Source organism: Anas acuta, chromosome 18, assembly GCF_963932015.1.
Source record: "Anas acuta chromosome 18, bAnaAcu1.1, whole genome shotgun sequence".
Lineage (NCBI taxonomy): Eukaryota > Metazoa > Chordata > Aves > Anseriformes > Anatidae > Anas > Anas acuta.
Window position 1 is genome coordinate 7,684,225 of NC_088996.1, and position 19,342 is coordinate 7,703,566.

Consider the following 19,342-nt stretch of genomic DNA (forward strand, 5'->3'; position numbering starts at 1 on the left):
ACCCGATTATGTTTGACATCTGAGGTCAGCTAGATCATTGGAAATGTCCCATTGCTGATCTTCTGAGGAGTCTCAGGGTTTCTCTCCCCTGACAGCTGGCTGTTAAACCGCCTGTCATAGATGCCACAACCAGACAAATCTCTTCCTGCAAATGTGGTCCCTGGAGCTGCTACTTTGTGCAATTGTTCCTTATCTGTACACAAAGTGTCTTGCTTTGTCTAATTATTGAGATGGCACCAAAAGCTATTAACTATAAATTCAAAATCTTAGACTACTTATCTGAGCTAGCGAGAAGATCAAAGCTTCTGCATGTTTTACATAGGTAGCTGGGTATATAACGTCACTGAACAGGAGAAAAGCAGTCTAAAAAGGGAAAAGTCACAGGGAATGGCATATATTGTTTTTTAGCATATGTAGCTTTTAATACTTGTCTTTCTCTTACAAGAAAGAAGAATTTATTTCCTTATCTATACTACTGCATTAGGGCTATTTAAAGCAAATTCCAAGGCATTGCAAATTGTTTAATTTAATTTCCATCCAACTAGCAGAGCAGCCATGGGGAACTCCAGGATAATGACACTATTTTGAAAGTCTTAAAATGCAACAGAAAACTCACTGAACTTTTATTTTCCTCCAGTTTGCCTCCTGATATTTATGTCCTTAGGGAAAGCTTGGGTCAGACTATAAAGCTTTTTCCCCCAGAAGTACAGGGGCTACTGGAAATGAAAGCAGAGATTCTTGTGCATCCACATGAGACAGGGCTCAGGGCTCTAAGCAAGGCACCAAGCACTGCTGGACTTCCAATAATGTGAGGCTGTGGATGCCCCATCCCTGGAGGTGTTCTGTGAAATGAGTTTATGATAAGATTGACCAGCACTGTATTGATTTCAGCTGCGTGATGCTGATTTACACCAGGCAAGACAACAGTCCCTGGGTTGTCTGGGAAGCAAGAACCTTGCTTCTGCTCTACGCCCATGGCAGGCCTGCAGGCCAGACACCGCTCACAGCTGGACGTATATAAATGTCTCGGTGTCGTGGCACAGCCTGCAGGAGCTGCTCCCAGGCCTTCTCTTCAGGTTCTCACTGCTGTAGGCCTGGACACCTCCTGTGGCTTGGCCCTGCCATGCCTGTACTGCGTGCAGCCAGGCGAGCTGGGCTGCTCCGTGCTCAGGGGTGCGACATGGCAGCGTGGGGAGAGGCTCAGACTCGTTGAAGGGACTCGGGAATCCTCCTGGCTGGGCTCCAACCCCAACTGCATGCCTGGGCGGCAGCTCTTGTGCCCTGGGGATGCTGCAAAGCAGAGCCTGGCATGAGCAATGTGCGGGACCCCGCTGGTGCTCCTCAGAGCACAGGCTAGAGGTGGAACAGCTCCACGTGTCAGGTAGGGGTAAGCCAGAAAATTGTCCCCTACTGCTAACACCACCAGAGGCCCCAGGAAAGCCTCGTGTGGGTGGTTGCAGCTGGCCACAAAGTGTCGCTGTTACCCCAGATTTTGGAGCAGATCACTCATCTTTCATGCTACAGCGTTAGGCAGTTGAGAACACAAAACAACTGTCCCCTTAAAATGAAAAATATATGTATTTATCTGGTATCATCTCTTTGTCTTTCCTTTAAAATGCCCAACTTTTTCTCCTCTGTCCTCCCCTCCTCTTTTCTCTTGGGAAACAGGATTCCTAAGCTCTGCTTGGAACCAAAGTTCAGATTTTTTGGCAGCGAGGAGGGACTCAAATGAGAGCTAAATTAAACCTTTTCAAAACTTCCCCAGCCAGCCGGGTAGCAGACAAGAGGCACATTCCAGGACCGTGTGGGAGATCTGAGCTGAGGCAGACAGCAGAGGCAGAGGTGATGCTTCCAGCTCGCGCTGAGGTGCCGACCCGTCTGCACTGCCCCAGCAGAGCCCACACAAGGTTCGGTGCTACCGTCCCCACAAAAGTAGGAACCCCCCCAGATATTCTCCTGGCCAGGCAGAACGTTTGTTGATTCCATAAAGCACAGTACAGCAGTGGAGCAGCACACTGGGATTATGGGGTGGATTTATGGAAGTTTAGTACAGATGACAGTGAGCAGAAGCAGCAGCGCTTTCAGTCCGGCTGCAGTCTGAATTTGGGGACAACATGGAAGGCCACACAGAAAAACCCAACAGAAGCAGGCATCCTTACGCCTCCCTGATTGTCTGTTCGAGGCTGCTCAGAACGTACAGAAGACAGGTTTCTGGTTGGGTTGTGGGCAATGGCATCCTCTTGCCATTTCTGTCCTGGCCTTTTTAAAGCAGCTTTGAAGCAGAGCTGAGCAGCACATCCAGCAGAAGGAGGGTTTGAAGAAAAACAGCAAAAAATGTCTTCCTAGAACTGTGCTGAACTTCTGCTGAGAATGCTTAGAAAACTTCAGCTTTGGGAAATTTTACATTTTGTTACAATTTCATAACAGTAGGACATTTATTTGGAAAACATAGAATTTACTGGTTTTTTCTAAGCTTTATACCAAGATTTTCCCCAAGATCAGAGAAAGGGACTCATTTCCATCATTTCCCCATCATTTTTTACACACTGGTTCACTGATTTTTTTTAATCAGTGGGATGGAAACGTTTCATGCAAGATGGGGTTTCACTGCACAGGGGCCACAGCCACATTACACTGACTGCAACTGAGCCACACCTGGGCATACCAACAAAGGAGCCGGTCTATTTTATCCTATTTTCATTGTCTAAATGTTTTTGTACGAACGTTGGAGAAGAATCGCCATTACTGGCCGCTAAGAAGAGGCCAGACAAGCATCCAAAAGCTTGAGGTTTCAGAGCAGGCAGAGGAACAGGACTAGACTCTTTGGGTGTATGATTCTATGGCAACACCACAATCTCTGCAAAACTGTATGGTTTGTTCCCAGAACCATAAATCTAGCCTGGCATCATTGGAAACTCAGTGCTAGAGACCTTGGTTTAATTTCAGATTTACTGCAGTAACCAAAACTGAACAAAGTAAGCCCAAGTCTGAGCCTCCTACCTGAACCTGTGATTTGTGGAGTGAAAGTTGTTTGCATTTTCTGGTACTTACAAATTCCTACTGGATCAGAAATGTCACAATCGTTTTATGTCATGGCTTACAGAAAAAAACAGGAGCCAGAACTATTGCCCCAAACAAACTCTTGAGTCTTAGTCTGTTGGTGGGTGATGAAGGAATAGTGCAGTGCACTAATTTTTGTTGAATTATCTAATGTCCTCATGTAAATGAAAGACTGTAGTGTCAGGCAGTAACTGAGCCTTTAATGAGAACATTAATTTCTGCTCTATGATTCAGCATTTTCCTTGATGGTCCCTACCAAAGTTAAGAAGGGCAAAAATATATGCAGCTTTTTATTGACTGATCCCAAGCCCCGTGGAAATGTCCTTCATCTTTAAGAATTAAGGTTCCATCGACTACTGTACCAGTAAGTTAATTAAAATGCATTTACTTATTTTACTCAAATTAATCTATCCAGTTTTATAACTGAAGTCATAGTCAAGTCCACATGCCATTGCTGAACTCTTTACTCTTGGGGTCTGCATACACTAAATAAATATTGGATTCCTAATCAATAGGTCCAAACTAGTGAGTGCCATAATGCTTGCTGGTCAAAACTGGCATCTCACCACACTGTCTTAAGGCCACCTAGAATTTGAAATTACATTTTAAAAACTGTGTTTGATTTTTACCACATTTAAAGTAGACAATCAAATTGTCTGCAGTAAAGTGTATCTAAAGAGTTCATACTTGAAAAAGCACTGGACAACCTCTTAACGAGATAAGAATCTAATTATATATGTTTAAAATGACATTTAGAGGCCTCAGTACTTTTCATACTCGGTCTCAGATCTTAGAGCTGGCATCTGTTTCTCCTTTTAGTTAAGGAAAGGAAAGACTATTTACATATTCTTAGGAGTATATCTCCAATTAAATCTTTTTCAGAACTGCACTCTCAACATCTCATATTAAGTTTCTTGGCAGACAAGTATCTTTTTCTTTAAGAGATTTATTTATTCAGTTGGATACTTTTTTTCATCCTTTGCCTGGGCATTTGGAGTCTTCAGCCTCACCATCCTATAATTAGAAAAATGACCCTGCTCAGAAGTTTTAGAGCTCTGCTCCAAAATTTATTCACCTTCTTAGTGATGTGGCTTCATCTAGTGACTGCCCTTCTAATAATCTGCAGCAGTAGAGTGGAGTAAATTTAATCAGGGATTTAGAAATTGATGTTATTGTCAAGGACCAACAGCCAAAGCAAGAAACCAGATTACCGAATGATAAATAAGACTTCCACATTTATCATTCAATGAGAGGGGAAGGTGGGTGGGAAAGAAGAGCAGCACAGGGGAAATGCATACTTGTGGAGGACTTTCAGAAGTCACAAGACAGTCCTTTTATAACAAATCCCTTCTATCCAAAGGAAGCATAAACACTTATTTCTACCCCCCAAACCATAGGTACTGTATCCCATTTCCTAGCTTCCCTAATGAAACCTGTATGTATTTTCTATTTAGTTTTCAGATAACGGAGCTGTCTGCTCAGGTGTCTCAGCAGAGACCAAATGATTATATTCGACATCAGCTCCCCGGCGTCTCATCCACCGCCTTCACAGGGTAGAAGAACAGAAGCATATTCTCACTTCTCCAGATATCTGACAAAAGGATGTCTTTTGCAACATGCCAGGAAAGTCAGATCTGGACTACTTTGGACTAGAGTAGGAAGCAGATTCCAGAGTATTTCAGACTCCTCATAAAAGATACTCTGTCAGCACCCTCTGAGTAATGGAGCGGGGCGGATTCCTCCCCCTCTCGCAGTACTGCTGTTGACATCAGCGCCAGCAAGACTCACTGGGTCTGCCCTCGGTGGCACCACTGTGAATCTCATTGACCTCTGAGTTATTCTTCTTTTGCACAACACTGGAATCCAATTTACCAGAAATAGATATTCAGGATTTAGTATCTAAGATCAGTAAAGAGAAGCAGTCTTTGGCCTGTTAGATCTAAACTGCATTTCCTTGTTATAACAAAAGTCCAGATTCAGTCCAAGTCCTTGTTAAGTCCAGGCTCAGCGTTGGTAACACTTCGCTGGTATCCAGCCTTGCCATCCGTACAGCACACAAGCAATGCTATCTGCATTTTCTGACCAATACATGGACTTCTCAATCTGCCAAAGGTACCAGGGACCAGGTTCAGGTGTGCAGCCTCCATAGCTGTGCTCCCTTCACAGGGGGGGCCACCAGAGCTACAGAAAAACACGATTCCAGTATGCAGCTGTATAGCCTATAAATCTGACCTGCATTTTCATCAAGGACTTTTGCTCTGAATCACTCTCGACAGGAACCTCTCTGTTCCCAGCACAGCAGAATGACCATTTTGGTCAGCCCTGAAGTTCGACAAAGTTTTTTCAGCCACTCCCCAGCTCCTGCTTTATGGGAGCGAGGAAATCTTTGTGGTGCTCAGGGACAAACCAGACCACATGATGTCAGTTTAAAGCAAGTCTCTGGCTAAAAACAACAACAACAACAACAAACAGATTAAACCCCATGACCAAAAAGTCAGCTTGATACAATTTATCATTTGTTTTATGTAAGCTCTGGTCCACAAACAGGAGCTGGAAACCCTTGCCTCAATGTGATGCAGCACATCGATGGCCTGTTCAGAAGCAGGAGGCCTGGAAATAAGCTGTGAGTGATCGGTGCTTTTATTTCTCTTCCTTACTGCTGATTTCAGGGCAATTCCCTCCATGTTACGAACCAGATGAGATTCTGTCTCCAGAGCAAGACAGAGGCTGTAATTCCACCCAGGGGACGGGGTGTGGTTTGCAGACACCGATAAACCACGGCACATCCCCTCTTGTGGTTCATGATGTCATTGGAATGACTCAATACAACTACAGCCTGTGTCAGTCTGCGTGTATATTATTCTACTGAAATTAAAGCTTTTGAAATAGGAGCTTATTGTTTTTAATAACTTCAGTTATATAATTCCTTTCTCATGTTAGTGCTTCAATAAACATTTCTCATGTTAAATTTTACTCCAAACCTATCCTTGCCAGTTTTAGGCTCAGAGCTGATATATTGGAATAATCCTCTTCGTTTTAAGTCCCACAGACACTGCGCTGTTCACATGATGTCATTCTGTGTATATTCCTTCATTTACTACTGGTGAGTCATTATTATCGTAGCTAATAGAAAGAGGATTATCTCTTTATTAAATCAAAGGCATGGCATTTTGTTGTTGGTGGTGGTGTGCCTCCTTGATTTTTAACCCTTTCAATTACATGAGTCAGGATTTTTCATCATGGGCCGCAGTCAGGAACAAGAACACAGCTGCTGCTAGAAGCTTGCAACAAAGCGGTCAGGGAAATTAAGGTGCAATTCCTTACTCAGTCATAAACCTCTTGGGTGATCTTGGGTAAGCCACTTGGAACCAAAGCAGCAACAAGTGTCTAAGTCTTTGAGAGTCAGGATCTTAGTCTGACACCTTTTAATTCATAAAATTAATTTGTACCTCAACGGCAGTGTTATGATTATAATATATTACAAAGGCAGCAGCAACACTCATAATAAGGCTTTAATATAAATGAAGTGATCACCATTGTGACAGTCAGAAATACGGCTAGCTGTGAAAGATGTACAAACTCTACCATACAGTTCAGGAAGGCAAATATTCATCCCAGTAATCTTTTCTAGGGAGCAGCTCTCAAGCAATAGAAGTTATTTTTCAGAAGGCTGCAGAGGTATGAAGAACTAAAAGATTAGCTGGAGAAATTAAAAACGTCTGCATTTAATACAGAACCAGTGAGAAACCTGATTTTTTTAATAGGAAATTTCAATGCTTAAAATGTTTTCATTCTAAATTAAAATGACATATTTTCCCCAGGAATCAAGATTTCTAAGGCCTTCCAAGATTTAGAATTAGCTTACTATTTGGCTTAAAGTTAAATCATTTCATTTTGGCAAAGCAAAACCCATTTCAGTACGATTATGTAGAAACAATAAGGTACCGTACCAAACGTGAATACGTTACTGAATATCTACACTTCCAACCTTAGCATAAACTTAAAACCTAAACATTAATAAAAGTGATAAATTCAAAACAAAATATTTCAACTTCATAAAATCTTCCCTCAAAGCCAAGATGCTTCTTTTTCTTTCTCATGGAAAAAAATTGCCAAAATTGATACCCTCCCTGGAGAAGCATTTCAATGTTAGTGAAACTGCATTTATCAGCAGAAAACTGCTCTGTCAAAAAATTTCAAAGAGCTCTCTAATTTAAACAGTGATTGCTGCTGCGATAGAAACAAAAGCTGTCCATTTGCACTATTGCAAGAAGAATGATTCCAGAAAGCAGCTCCTAGACCGGTGATATCTCTTTACAGTAATCTCAAAGTCTCCATGAATGGCTGGTAAGGAGGCATTAGAATGGCCTGCCATCAATCGTGGCTTTCTCTGCTTTAAAGCAAGAGATGCCAAGTCAGCCATCACCTTAGAGGAAACAGCAGCTGCGGGTAGAATGCACAAGATTGAATGAAATCCTACTGGCACATTTCCTTCTCTTATCTACCCTGAAGCCCATTATCAGACAGCGGATTATAATAAAGAACACAAGGTTGAAACAATTATCCATAGACGCATTTGAGGACTCACAAATCTGCTAATGTTACTAACAAGCTGAGTTACCCATTGCAGAACACTTCAGCACTCCAGACGAAGGCTTAACTGTTAATGAAACCTAAATCTCAGCTCCAGAGATAAATTTCAAGCTTCTTGTGGCTTAAACCTGGAAGCCAATACATCACGGAAACTTTTAAGAATTATCTAAAGAACAAATAATGTTGGTAAGTCGCCATAATGAAATCTCGATTTCATGTCTGAGGGATCTAAGAAGCCAACATATTGTCACCGAAATAATTTCTCATGTTTTTGTGATGGCATGCCAAAATCCACCGTTAAAATACTGTGGCAGTGGTCTCAGAACCAGGATATGAATCCCTTTAACAGGAAAGAACAAGCTTCTGGATTCCCAGCCTTACCAGTATTTTAGTGACTGGTGTCAATCTGATACTGAGAAAGTAAACAGCTTTAAAGACGCATGTCCTCAGAATGATGCCACTTCAGTAACTAGGAGCCAGGAAATCCAGGTTTACAGTTCACTTTTGTAACAGATTTCCTTCATGATGATGGAAAGGTTTTTTCCCTAAAGAGAATTTAACTTTAAAATTATATTGAAGTTATTTTATCATTATTATTATTACACTATTTATAAGAGGTGCTTATTTTGGAATAAGAACGCCTTTTCTGTTAAATAGGTGCATACCATTTTCAAAAGATGGTATATACTAAATGGGAAAGAGTGGGGGAAACAAGGCATTCTTATTCCAGAAGTTATCCAGCCAGATCTGAAATGGGATAACTACAGTGGTATAGACAAGCTTTGAGACAAGCTTATGAGACACCTTGGGCCCAGGCCACAAAATACCTTGAGGATTAGGGTCCAGACCTTGAACTTGACTTGATACTCTTGGAAAGCTGGGGCAGAAACCGATGGACAATTTGGTATTCTCATTGCAGTGGTTCCTGAGGAAGTGCATTACAATGTGATCAACAACAAAATCTCTGTCCTTCAGCACTCTATCTGTACAGTAGGTATATGTAATGGGGATAATAGATATCATACATATAACCAGATGCTACAAATGCTTTTTGTCAATCATTTCTATTTAGGCTGGAAATATCTAAAGATTAATAAGCTTTGTGTATTACAGAAACACTTAAAGACCTCTTGATGGAAATATACCGATAATAAACTGTATCTTAACAGATGCTTTCTTTAACAGACAACTGTACTGTGCTGAAGAAACACCGCACTTAACCTTGACTGCATAAATCAGTCATAAGAAGCTATTTCCCCATCTCCCGATTTCATATACAAATGTAAGGATTTGTGTGAACGTCTACAAAACGTATAGGTAGACACCATGCTGTACTCACACAAGCTCACAGGGAGCTAAGGCACTCCCCACTAGAGGGGGAAGAAGAGCAATTGCTTTGGCTGAACGCATGAAACATAACAATCAAAACCACAGTCAGGAGAGTAACATACAATTCTAAATGGAACTTGAAAACTTGAGAAGTCATTTAAGGGAACCACATTAAATGCTAAAATGTTTAATGGGACCCATGTGTCTCAGGCAGAGAAAGAGAGTGAGAGAAATGTAACAGAGGAAATCAAGGAGACAATATGTCTGTGCGACTTGTTCTAATTAGGGGCACAGTGCTGGTGAGGATCATTCATTATAATTTAGTTAAATCTTTAGCATGGCAAAGGCACCTCTGTATAGTGGTATAAAACAAAAGACCCCCAGTCGTAAACCAAGTTAAGGCCCATAGAACAGAGGTTAATTTCAGTCATTTGTGAATGCTAAAGGCAGTACATCACATGAATACCAGCACTTCTTTATTACCGCAGAGTTGTGCTCCAGCTAGCAGATGTCTGCAAATTTGGCATGTGGGGGGTGGTACTGGGGAGGGCAGTGGCGCATTGTCTCCAACTTGTCTGTCGCTTAACTGAGTAGATCTGTCTGTTTCTTTTAGCAGGGGTGGGAAAGGAGTTCAAAGAAAGAATCAAAACAATCCATCCATCCAAGCTTTGGAATATCTGAACTGAACCCAAATATCACCAAGCACTTCCCAATCTCTGCTTTGAAACAAGAGAGCGGACGATGATTTGCAGCCGTTTGGGATGATTTACACGCACGCAGCATGTGTAGCACTTACTGCAGCGTTATTTTAAAACTTATAAAGCATCAGAAGGCTGAAGGGGGTCAGGTTCAGGTTTGTGACACCAGCTTGCGTCACTGCGCAGCAGAGCCACAGAACAGCTTCGGCTGCACTTCCTCAGTGCAAATCAGGGCCACAGCAGACCCAATTCACATCACGTTTGCCATTGTGTATTTCAGGAGTAATTCTATCTAAATATGGGTCAGATTCTTAGCTGGTGTAAAGCAGCTGAGCTGCCTGCATTCCAGTGCAGATAAACTAATTCACACGAGCTGAACGCCGGCCCAGCAGAATTACGTTGCTGTAAATCCAGTGCGAGATCAGAACGGAGTTAACCTGGGTTAGCGCTGGTGGAACTGAGAACAGAATTTAACCCACAACATTTTGACACCGTTCCAAATATTTGTAAAACCCATATTAATTTTGAGTGTAAATGTGCCAAATTCACCCTGGTGTCATTCAGAGTCCAAAAAAATTACACCCTAGGGATAAATTTGGCTCTGCATATTTAATCTAAGTACACGGCATCATCCCAGCAAGGAAAGCAAATGAGCAATAAACATAAGTTTGCTGTTGGATGTTGTCTCTCTGCTCCTCAGCTTTCTAGTACATTTTGTTTTTGGAGCTTACTTAAACGAGCAGTTTATGGTTTGATCAAGCCCTAAACAGGAAACCTAAAGGGTTTATAAAACATTGAGTGTTCTCATTACAACTGACCTAAAAAACTCCAAAGCGGCAATCTTCCTTTCTATTATACCTGCTGTTACTGTGACGGGAATGTTTTCTAGTGGTTAACGCAGACGTCAGGGAGTCAGCACTCTTGAGGTCTGACTCTCAGCTTTGCCACTGACTTGTTGTGTGGGCTAGGGGGAATCATTTAAGTCCTCTGTGCGTGAGTTTACTTATATGGTGTGGGACAATTAATGATCGCCAAAGGGCTTTGGGTTCCTCAGATGGAAACAGAAGGGTTAGTGTTCAGAAGTATGACAGGAATGCCCTCCCCTTTTCTACGTGACATTAGGGTAACACACTAACCAAATTACACCATAAAATAGCCATAATAAACATTACAGTACCATAAAAACAACAATACTACTGCTAAGGCATAAAGATAATAATACAGAGTTATTTATAAAGCTGCTCGCTACAACGTTGCCAGGCACCTTAAACACAAATCTGAGTACATCTTGGACCAAAACTGCTTTTGATGCAAGTGGAACTTCACTGAATTCTTGAGAGCCACTGCTCAAGCAGTGCGGATCAACACGATGCCGCTCCTATTAGGGAACTCCAGTAGGTTTCACCAGAAAAAGCTCTGGCCACTTACACACTTTCTGGATGAGAGCAATAAAATTCTGATAAAGAATACTCAAAAAAAAAAAAAAAAAAAAAAAAAAAAAAAAAAATGAAAACAGATGAATCGCCTTTCCCTGGCTCTAGAGCTCCAATCTCCCACAATTTTTGCAATAAGGTCTGGAGGCAGTGCTCTTCACTGTCTTCTTCAAATGCAGCGAGTTATTGTGCTTCTTGCACTTGTGTTGCTGTGAGATGGCAAGGCCCCTTTTTGCAGGGATAGAAGAAATCATACTGCAAAGATGGAGAGTCAAGGTTACCAGCTCACAATTTAGGTTTAGGTCTCCCCAGTATCTAGCCTTCCCCTGCTCCTCCCAGTGCAGAGGTTACCAGCTCAAGCTGGCAGCACCTGGCCAGGACAAGAAGCACAGGACAAGGCCACCACAGTAAAGAGTGGGAACTGGGGGCATAGTAACAGGACTGAAAGTCCAGTCTCACATTGCATCTGCTGCTGCCTTAATACAGGCACTTGGACAAGTCACAACATAGTCTATTTTAAACTAATTCTGCCTCCATGTGCCTTTGAAAGAGGGATTATGAGAGCTGATGTTTGCAGAGTATTTCAGTGATGGACACCGCTGCGTGCTGTGTTCCTTCCCCAGTGACTATTAACTAACCACTTCACGGTGCTCGAACTCAATGGGCCTGTGCTGCTTTTGATCCAGGCAGAAAATATCATGACTGATTATTTTATTTAAGACTTGATGAAAGCAATGACATGGGCTTTTCCAGGAATTATTAAGCCATGTATACATATTACATTGCCTAAGCTATACTATTTGGATGGGGAGATACCAATCCCAGATTGATCTACAGGTGTGTCCCGACCAAGTTGCTCGCTTGCTTGCTGCCTGAGTTGCAAAGTAGACTATTTCTAATTAGAAATGACCAAACATGAATTGACTTGATAAGGTAACTTGAGTGCAATAAATAATACAAATCTTTGATGTAAGGGGCAAAGTAAGTGGTACCAACAGGAAGGCCATGATTTAAAATAGCAAGAAATACCAGGAATTAGAAGCAGGTGATTTGTCTAGCTAACCATTAACAACAAAGAAATGACGTAAAAACTGTTTGAATTAAATGAAAAGAATCTGAGGCTCCCTTTTCCAAATGAGGTAAATGTACATTAAAAAAGCTTTTAACCTGTTTGAGTAGGTAGACGATAAGTTCCGGAGATGAGTCCTATTTCCAGCTTTCCTATCAAGCTACTGCGTAAGCCATAGCCCCCTGTACAGCTCTTAAAAAGAAAACTCCAATTCATTTAGATCACAAGTTTGAACATCAAACAGCCAAGCAGAGCTGTGATAGAGCTACAGCCAAGGAGCACTACAGGGTAGCTCAAACAATGAGAAAAAAGCCCAGAACTGGGCTTAAATGGAGCTCCTGGAGCTGTGGGCGGAGGGGGGAGTGTCCCAGGTGAGGCTGGTTGGGACAATGCAGGCTTGCTGGTGTCCTTGGGGGCTTGATGCAGTGAAACATTTGATGTTTTTGTTGGGGGAATTATATAAATCAGAGCTCAATGAAAAATAGGCTTATCCATTTTGTGTGGGAAAAAATAGTATATTTTCTTTTTTCCTCTAAAATTTGGAATATTCAGGGAAATTTATCAAGTTAACAACTGGCTAAGGAACAGGAAAAAAAATCTCATTTTCATAAAAAAGTACTGGTGGTTAGGATGTAAGCACTCTTTAACCTATTTATACTGAAATTAAAAATAAATCACATTTTTTTTTTTTGGAACTGTACTTTTTTAAACAATCCTTTGTTGAAATGGAAAAGGAAAAAAAATCCTGGCTTCTTTATACTGGCTCCTATGATAAAAGGTATGCTCCGATCACTGGCCTCTGAACTGGATACAGGGCTTCCTGTGCAGCTCCTGCCAAACCGGGAATTCTCCCAAACATGATAATCGTTTGTTAGCAAGATCGTTACACCAGCTATTTGTAGAAAAATCCCCTTGCTACAGATAGTTTACAAATAATTTGATTGGCAAAGTGGGAAGATTTATTAGAACTACAGCCTGGTATTTCAGCTGTAATACAATCCAGTTTTGTCTGGTTCCTCAACCTGGTCATCAGGATTCTGGTCCAGAATAAAAGAAAAACATCAAGGGGAGGGATGGCATGTCCTAAGCAAAGCTAGTGGGAATAAAGATAATAAAGCCTCAATGTAGAAATATTAGCATACACAACTGGTTGACTGAAGAGATCTGTACCACCCAGGAACAAATGTTGTGTTTTCCAACATACAAAAGAACGTAAGTAACATTTTCCATCTTGGCTGCTCACAGTGAGATATTCAGGCAATGTTCAAAGTGACGCAGTTTCCCAGATATCTCAGAGGAGACACATGTTTATGAAAATCATGGAAATCACTATAAAGCAGGGCACTTTAAATTATGATGCCTAACTACAGTGGGAATCTATCCCTAGGTGTCAGCCTCTGGAGGTAGACAAGCAAGATCAGAGCACAGGTGGGACATGATCTTGCCTGTTGTAATGTTGGAGAGTACATGGAGAGTCAAGCTAAGCTTCTGCCCAGCTAAATAACATACATATGAGTAAGACCTTGCTCTCTCACAAGGTTTGGAAACACTTTACAAGCATATATGAAAGCTGAGGTATAATGAAATGTTATGATTTAACCATTTTTAGATACTCTGAAAGTGCCCAGACTGGAAATATAACAGCTTCAGCTGCTAAGCATGTGCTCTAACCAAGAGACAACTGCCACCCTCCGTTATCTCATCAGCCTGCTCGGTCTTCTGACCTCCTCTGTGTGGCTGACCATCATCATTTTGGGGCTGATAACGTAATGCTGTATTATTAACCACACAGTAAGAGTAGCGGTTCAATTGTTCAGTTACAGGTATCAACCAGATCTCCAGTCCAGGGCAGATATCACTGTCCATGGGAAAGACACTGCTGTTTGATCTTCAGGTGTCAGATTTGGCTGCGTGGGCCAGAAGAAAGCGTCAGCTGTCTGTACAGCCAGCAAGGTTGTGTGGTGTGTGCTGCAAAGAACCGAGAGCCAGAAGTCCCGGCTCCGACTCCGCTGAGGACTCGCTGTGTGAGTTGAGGCAAGGCTACTCTATCATTCTTTTTGTTCTCGGTAGACTGACTGATTCTCCCGTTGAAATCCAAGGGAGTCTGAAAGCATTTAACTGCCTCACAAAGATATGTCATGCGATCTAACATTCTGAGCACAGAACTGGGAGCCAGGAGCTTTTAATGGTGCCTGTAGGGATTGGAGCCAAATCACTTAACCTCTTTGCTTCTCAGCTTCTCATCCATAAAAAGAAAACTATGCTTGTGTTGCTGGCTGGGGTTTTATGAGAGTTAATTCATAGACCTGTATGGAAAATGATTCCTCCTCTGCTGCAGAAATGTAAACTTTTTATTTTAAAACCCCAAAAATGAATAGTGTCACCAGAAACTGAGAGTTTGTAAACAGAAGCTTAAAATTTTGGCTGAATTGTTCTTGAGGGAAATATATTTCTCCTGCAAAGGCAGATCTCCATTGTGAAAAGATGGCTTTTTTTTTGGAAATTCAATTTTCCACTGAAAAAACAGTTTTGACAAAATATTTTTGATCAGCCCTAACATAAGCGAGCCATTTTGCACTTCGAAAGTGCTGCGCTTGCAAAATACTTAGCAATCCTCCCATTGACAGCACACCCAGTGCCAAATAGTTGTATTCCCCTTAGCACAGTGAAATCATCAAGTACTTGCGGCTGATTTGCATCGTTTTTAATTTGTTTGAACAAGCCGGGCCAGATCCTCAGCTGGAGTCAATTAGCAATGAAGCCGAGGGCAGAACGCTGCCTTGCACCACGGCAAGCTGCGGCTCCTCGCCTCGGCACGGCGGCGGGGCCGCTAGAGGGCACCGGCGGGCGGGGGTCGCCCTTGTCCCCGTCCCCCCCTCCCCATCCCCGTGTCCCCGGGGGCTGTGGCGGTGCCGCCCCCCTGTGCCGGGGGCTCCCCCGGGTGGCACCGAGGGCTCCCGCAGCTGCCCGGCCGGCGGGGCGCGCGTCGCGCCGCTGAGCTGCTAAGCTGTCAAAAAGTTTCAAACTGCTCCGAGGAGAGGAGCCAATAGAGCTGCTGAAAAACCTCATTCTGTACGGGATTTTTTTTTTTTTTTTGCTTCCCCCAAAACTGCGCGTGTGTTTGCGAGCCAAGGCCGGCGCGCCAGCGAGGCTGGGAGCGCGTCTCCTCGAGCGCACCTCGGCTGTCCCGCGCCTTGCAGCGAGCCCAACGCGTGGCTTTCCGCCTCGCCAGCCTCTGCTGACGACAACCTGGGTGCTTTGGTGGCTGCTGGGCTCCCAGAACAAATTGCTGCGTGTTTCGGGCTGCCTCGCCAAGCTTTAGCTCACGACGGTAGGTTACTCACGCACGCCTGTTCCCATTGAAGTTAATAGGGGAGCATTAGCCTAGCACGAACGCAAACGGGCTGCCTGATGTAATGAGCCGCTGCTGTGAGTAAGGCGCTCAGCAGCCAGCCTCTAATTAGAAGATGCCTGGCTACTTGGGAAGAAAAGAAACACGGTTTGTCAGGTCAGGAGAGAAAGGCTGCCTAGGTTCATTGCGTTTGGGGGGATTCTGCTAGTATTAGCGAAGGAGGCAGGAAGATTTTGCTAAAGTCTTCCCGAAGTATGGACACTGAGTCTTAGCTGATAGTAATAGGGAAAAATAAAACAAACAAAATAAAACGCTGCCTGACACTAAATGCAGCTCCCATCCAGATGCAGTCTCTTGAAGGACTTCCAGCTAAAGGCTAGAAAGCAGCAAATAAATACATCCTTCCTCCTCCCCCAAAAAACATTTTTGTTCTGCCTTTATACAAGCCTAGCTTCATTGTGTAGGCTTTATACTTAAATTTTGTAAGCTCTTGGTTTGGTAGCTCTTAATTCTTCACACAGATTCCCAAATTCTTGTAATGATCTGTGTGGCTGGGCCTGTGACTGCAGAAGCTAAGCATGGCGTGGTTGGGTGGTACAAGCTCCCTGTGCAGCTGAAAGGCCAAGCGGAGCCTGGGACCTGCACTCCTGGCAAGCTGAGCCCGAGGAGGAACCAGCAGGCCCAGCTCTATGGCCACAAGCTTCATCTTGTGGTCCCTTCCAGTCCCTGACAGTCTGTGATTCTGTGATCTGACAGCTGCTAACCTTCAGTGCCATGGTTGCCCTGGCACCAGGCTCGTGCTTCTGCAGCAGGCAGCCTTCCTTCCTTGTGCTGCTCCGCCACCTTGGACTCTGAACAGTATTTTTTTGCTTACCCTGAAAGCAGCACGGTGAGAGGTCCACAAGGGCTTCTGCTCTGCCCGGCACTGGGGGTTTTCTCCCGGGCTCTGTGGGGGGCTGCAGGTGAGGGCTGAGCCCACTCCTCGCTTTGCCCTGCAAGTGCCACGTTGCTCAGGTCCTTCAGTGCCTCCCTTCCAAGCCCAAACCAGCATCCACAGCTGCTCCCTGCCTCTCAGAGCTGGGCTAGCATCAAGCATGGAGATCCTTGACGAGACGTGATGGGAGGCACGCAGAGCACACTTGCCATGACACAGGGGAGCCGCCCTGCTAGGCCTGCAGGACAGCAGTGGCAAGCCCAGCAACGGGAAGGCAGCAGGAATGTGGATGTGGTGCGCAGGAACGCGGCATGTATGCAGCCGTGGCTGGCTGTCACTCTTCCTCGCCACTTCAGGAGCCTGGCACAAGGCAACTACCACCAAGGCTCATTTGAATAATTCCCACATACATTCCAGATGTTGACCACATGGCCTGCTTTTGTAAGGTTTAAAAATAAGGGGTGGGGGAGGAAAAAGGGTGAAGCGTGTTTTTTTTCTTCAGTGTCCATATTTGTTTTCTACACAGATGTTTGTAGTTGCACAGAATAAATAAGCATAAATCAGCCCTCCTTTTTCTTTATTTTTTATAAGTGCACTATATGATTCACATGGATGGAACCTGCACACAGCTCAGCAGAGATGACAGAGCTAAGCCGCAGACTGTTGACATATAGTAAAGGGCGATGTATTCTTTTTAGGGACAAGAAGATCTTAAAATAACCACATTGATCAAAAACACAACCAGGGCCACTGCTGCTCCGCTCCCTCCCTTTTCAGGCAGGGAACCGACCCTGTCTGTCTGTCCACGCACCATGTCCATCCCGCCTTAGGCCAGGCTGTGCCTTATGCAAGGATGAGGCAGCTCTGCAGGGAGAGGGGATGCTGATGTATGAGGGCTGGGCCCACTGCCCGCATGCACAGCTCCTGCATCGACAGCCAGGTCCAGGCTGGATGTGGTGCTGCAGCCCTGGGCAGTGAATGCTTGGGGAGGTGAGCTCAGGGAGGTGAGCTCCTGCTTCCCCCAGGAGCTGGGACGGGTCTTCAGTGCTGCTGCCAAAGGCGGGCTGTTAACAGTGATTAAGCTCAGCTCAAACACAAGAGAGAGATTCCTTTCCTCTACATGCTCCCTTCATTCCCAATTCTCTTTTTTCCTCCCCAATTCAACCTTTTGTAAGTCAAAGATGCAAACCAGTATCAGAAGCTTAATGCTGTAGAGTGGAAATCATTTCCTTCAAGACTGCAATACTGCGTCTCAACCTGGAGAGGGTGGAATGGAATATGACAATATCCCTGCGTGCCACCTCCCCGAAGTACCGTCTCTTCAACATTTATAGCACAGGAACCCCCAAATGGTCCTTTTAATAACATACACTTACTACTTGCATTTTCATTGCTCTTTCGCATACCAGCAGGGTCACAAAAATGTTTTGGCCTCGGGAGCATTAGCTTGCAGGGGAAATCCCTTTCTTCCCTAGCAGTGACTGAGCCAGTGGCAGCTGATAAAAGCAGGGGCAGGGACCAACATAAGCACAACACTGCAGTCATTATCTGGCTTCCTCCTCGAGTTGCTAATGTAACTTTTATGCTGAGATGTAGCTGCTGAGTGCAGAAATGGATGAGGTAACTGTGCCATGAAGGTGGAGAAGGATGAAGGCAAGCCCTGCCAGCTGCGCCATTTCATCCTCTCTGCTACAGGCGGGTTAGCCCGGCTGTGTTTCTACAGTGGCAATTTTTTCTGGCCACATTCATTCTTTTAGGGGCATGTGAGGCTCCAACATTAACAGCTAGTGCCCAACACTATCAGCAAGAACACAATATTTTGACTAAAAAAACCCTCTGTTTTGCTAGAAGTACAATGTGTTCTTGATCAGCTAGAGAAGACCTACTTTAAGCTCTCATCCCATTCCTCTCTGATTCTTGGTTCATCTGCTTTGGAGGCAGAAAAGGTTAAGACGATGCTACTGAGACTTGGATTGCTCATCCTAAATAGCCTGAGAAAAACTAATGCTTGGGCTGCTCATACAGTCCTTCTCCATCCTGCTGAGTCCAGTAAATAAGCTACACTATTAGTCACTGTAAGTGTGAGAGTCCCTTTCTATATAACAACTCCAACCACAACTTCTCTAAAGACATTTTAATAGGAGGAAACTACAAAACACAACCGAAACCGCAACTTCTGTCAGAACATTAGGAAATAAAGGTCATAACACCAGTGATTTTTAAAATATATGAATCATAGACCCAAGGTCTTTCCATGAATCATAACAGAAATGTGGAGTGGTGTGGTATATTTCACACACACACACACACACGTACGTGCACACTGGTACTTACTGCTGTTCTCTACAATGAACGAGATGTCTCAAGTCTGAACTAACACCAAGGCAAAAGGGGTCAGAAAGAGCTCCCCGTGGCCATTCAGCTAGCAGCAGTATGGCTGAAGGAGGGGATGGGAAGACAGGCCTCTCTCTAGAACATCAGGTATTGTCTCCCCTTCCCAACACAAAACGTTCAGCGATTCTATGACAATTCTATGGTTTGTCACAAAATACAACCAGGAGAGATGCAATTAGGTCTGGAAAATACCACGTTGCCAACATCAGACTAGATACACTGGAATTAAACCCTTCAGATAAATGGATGGAGTTAAACATAGATCTTCATTCCCTCAATGGGGGGATTAGGGTATAAATAACACTCAACAATATGTAAATTAACCTATTCCAAGCTCCTCAGCCTGGGCTGGAAGTGTGTCTGACAAGTTGGGAAAAAAAAGAGTCAGATAACTCCTGCAGAAAGTTTCTGGTATCCTCATTTGTCAGAAGACTTCTCTGGTGAAGGCTGACTGAGCTGTACCACTTACATTCAACGTTC

At 43.8% G+C, this 19,342-nt stretch overlaps 1 long non-coding RNA gene across 1 annotated transcript; it reads right to left on the reverse strand.

Moving 5' to 3' along the window:
- Positions 1-6,495: 6,495 nt before the first annotated feature.
- LOC137841874 (uncharacterized) lies at positions 6,496-12,466 on the reverse strand. Its single transcript, XR_011088815.1, has 3 exons — positions 12,281-12,466; positions 8,481-8,578; positions 6,496-8,198 (listed from the first exon to the last, which is right to left on the reverse strand). It is a non-coding gene; the product is annotated as an uncharacterized lncRNA (long non-coding RNA).
- Between the last annotated feature and the right edge of the window lie 6,876 nt (positions 12,467-19,342).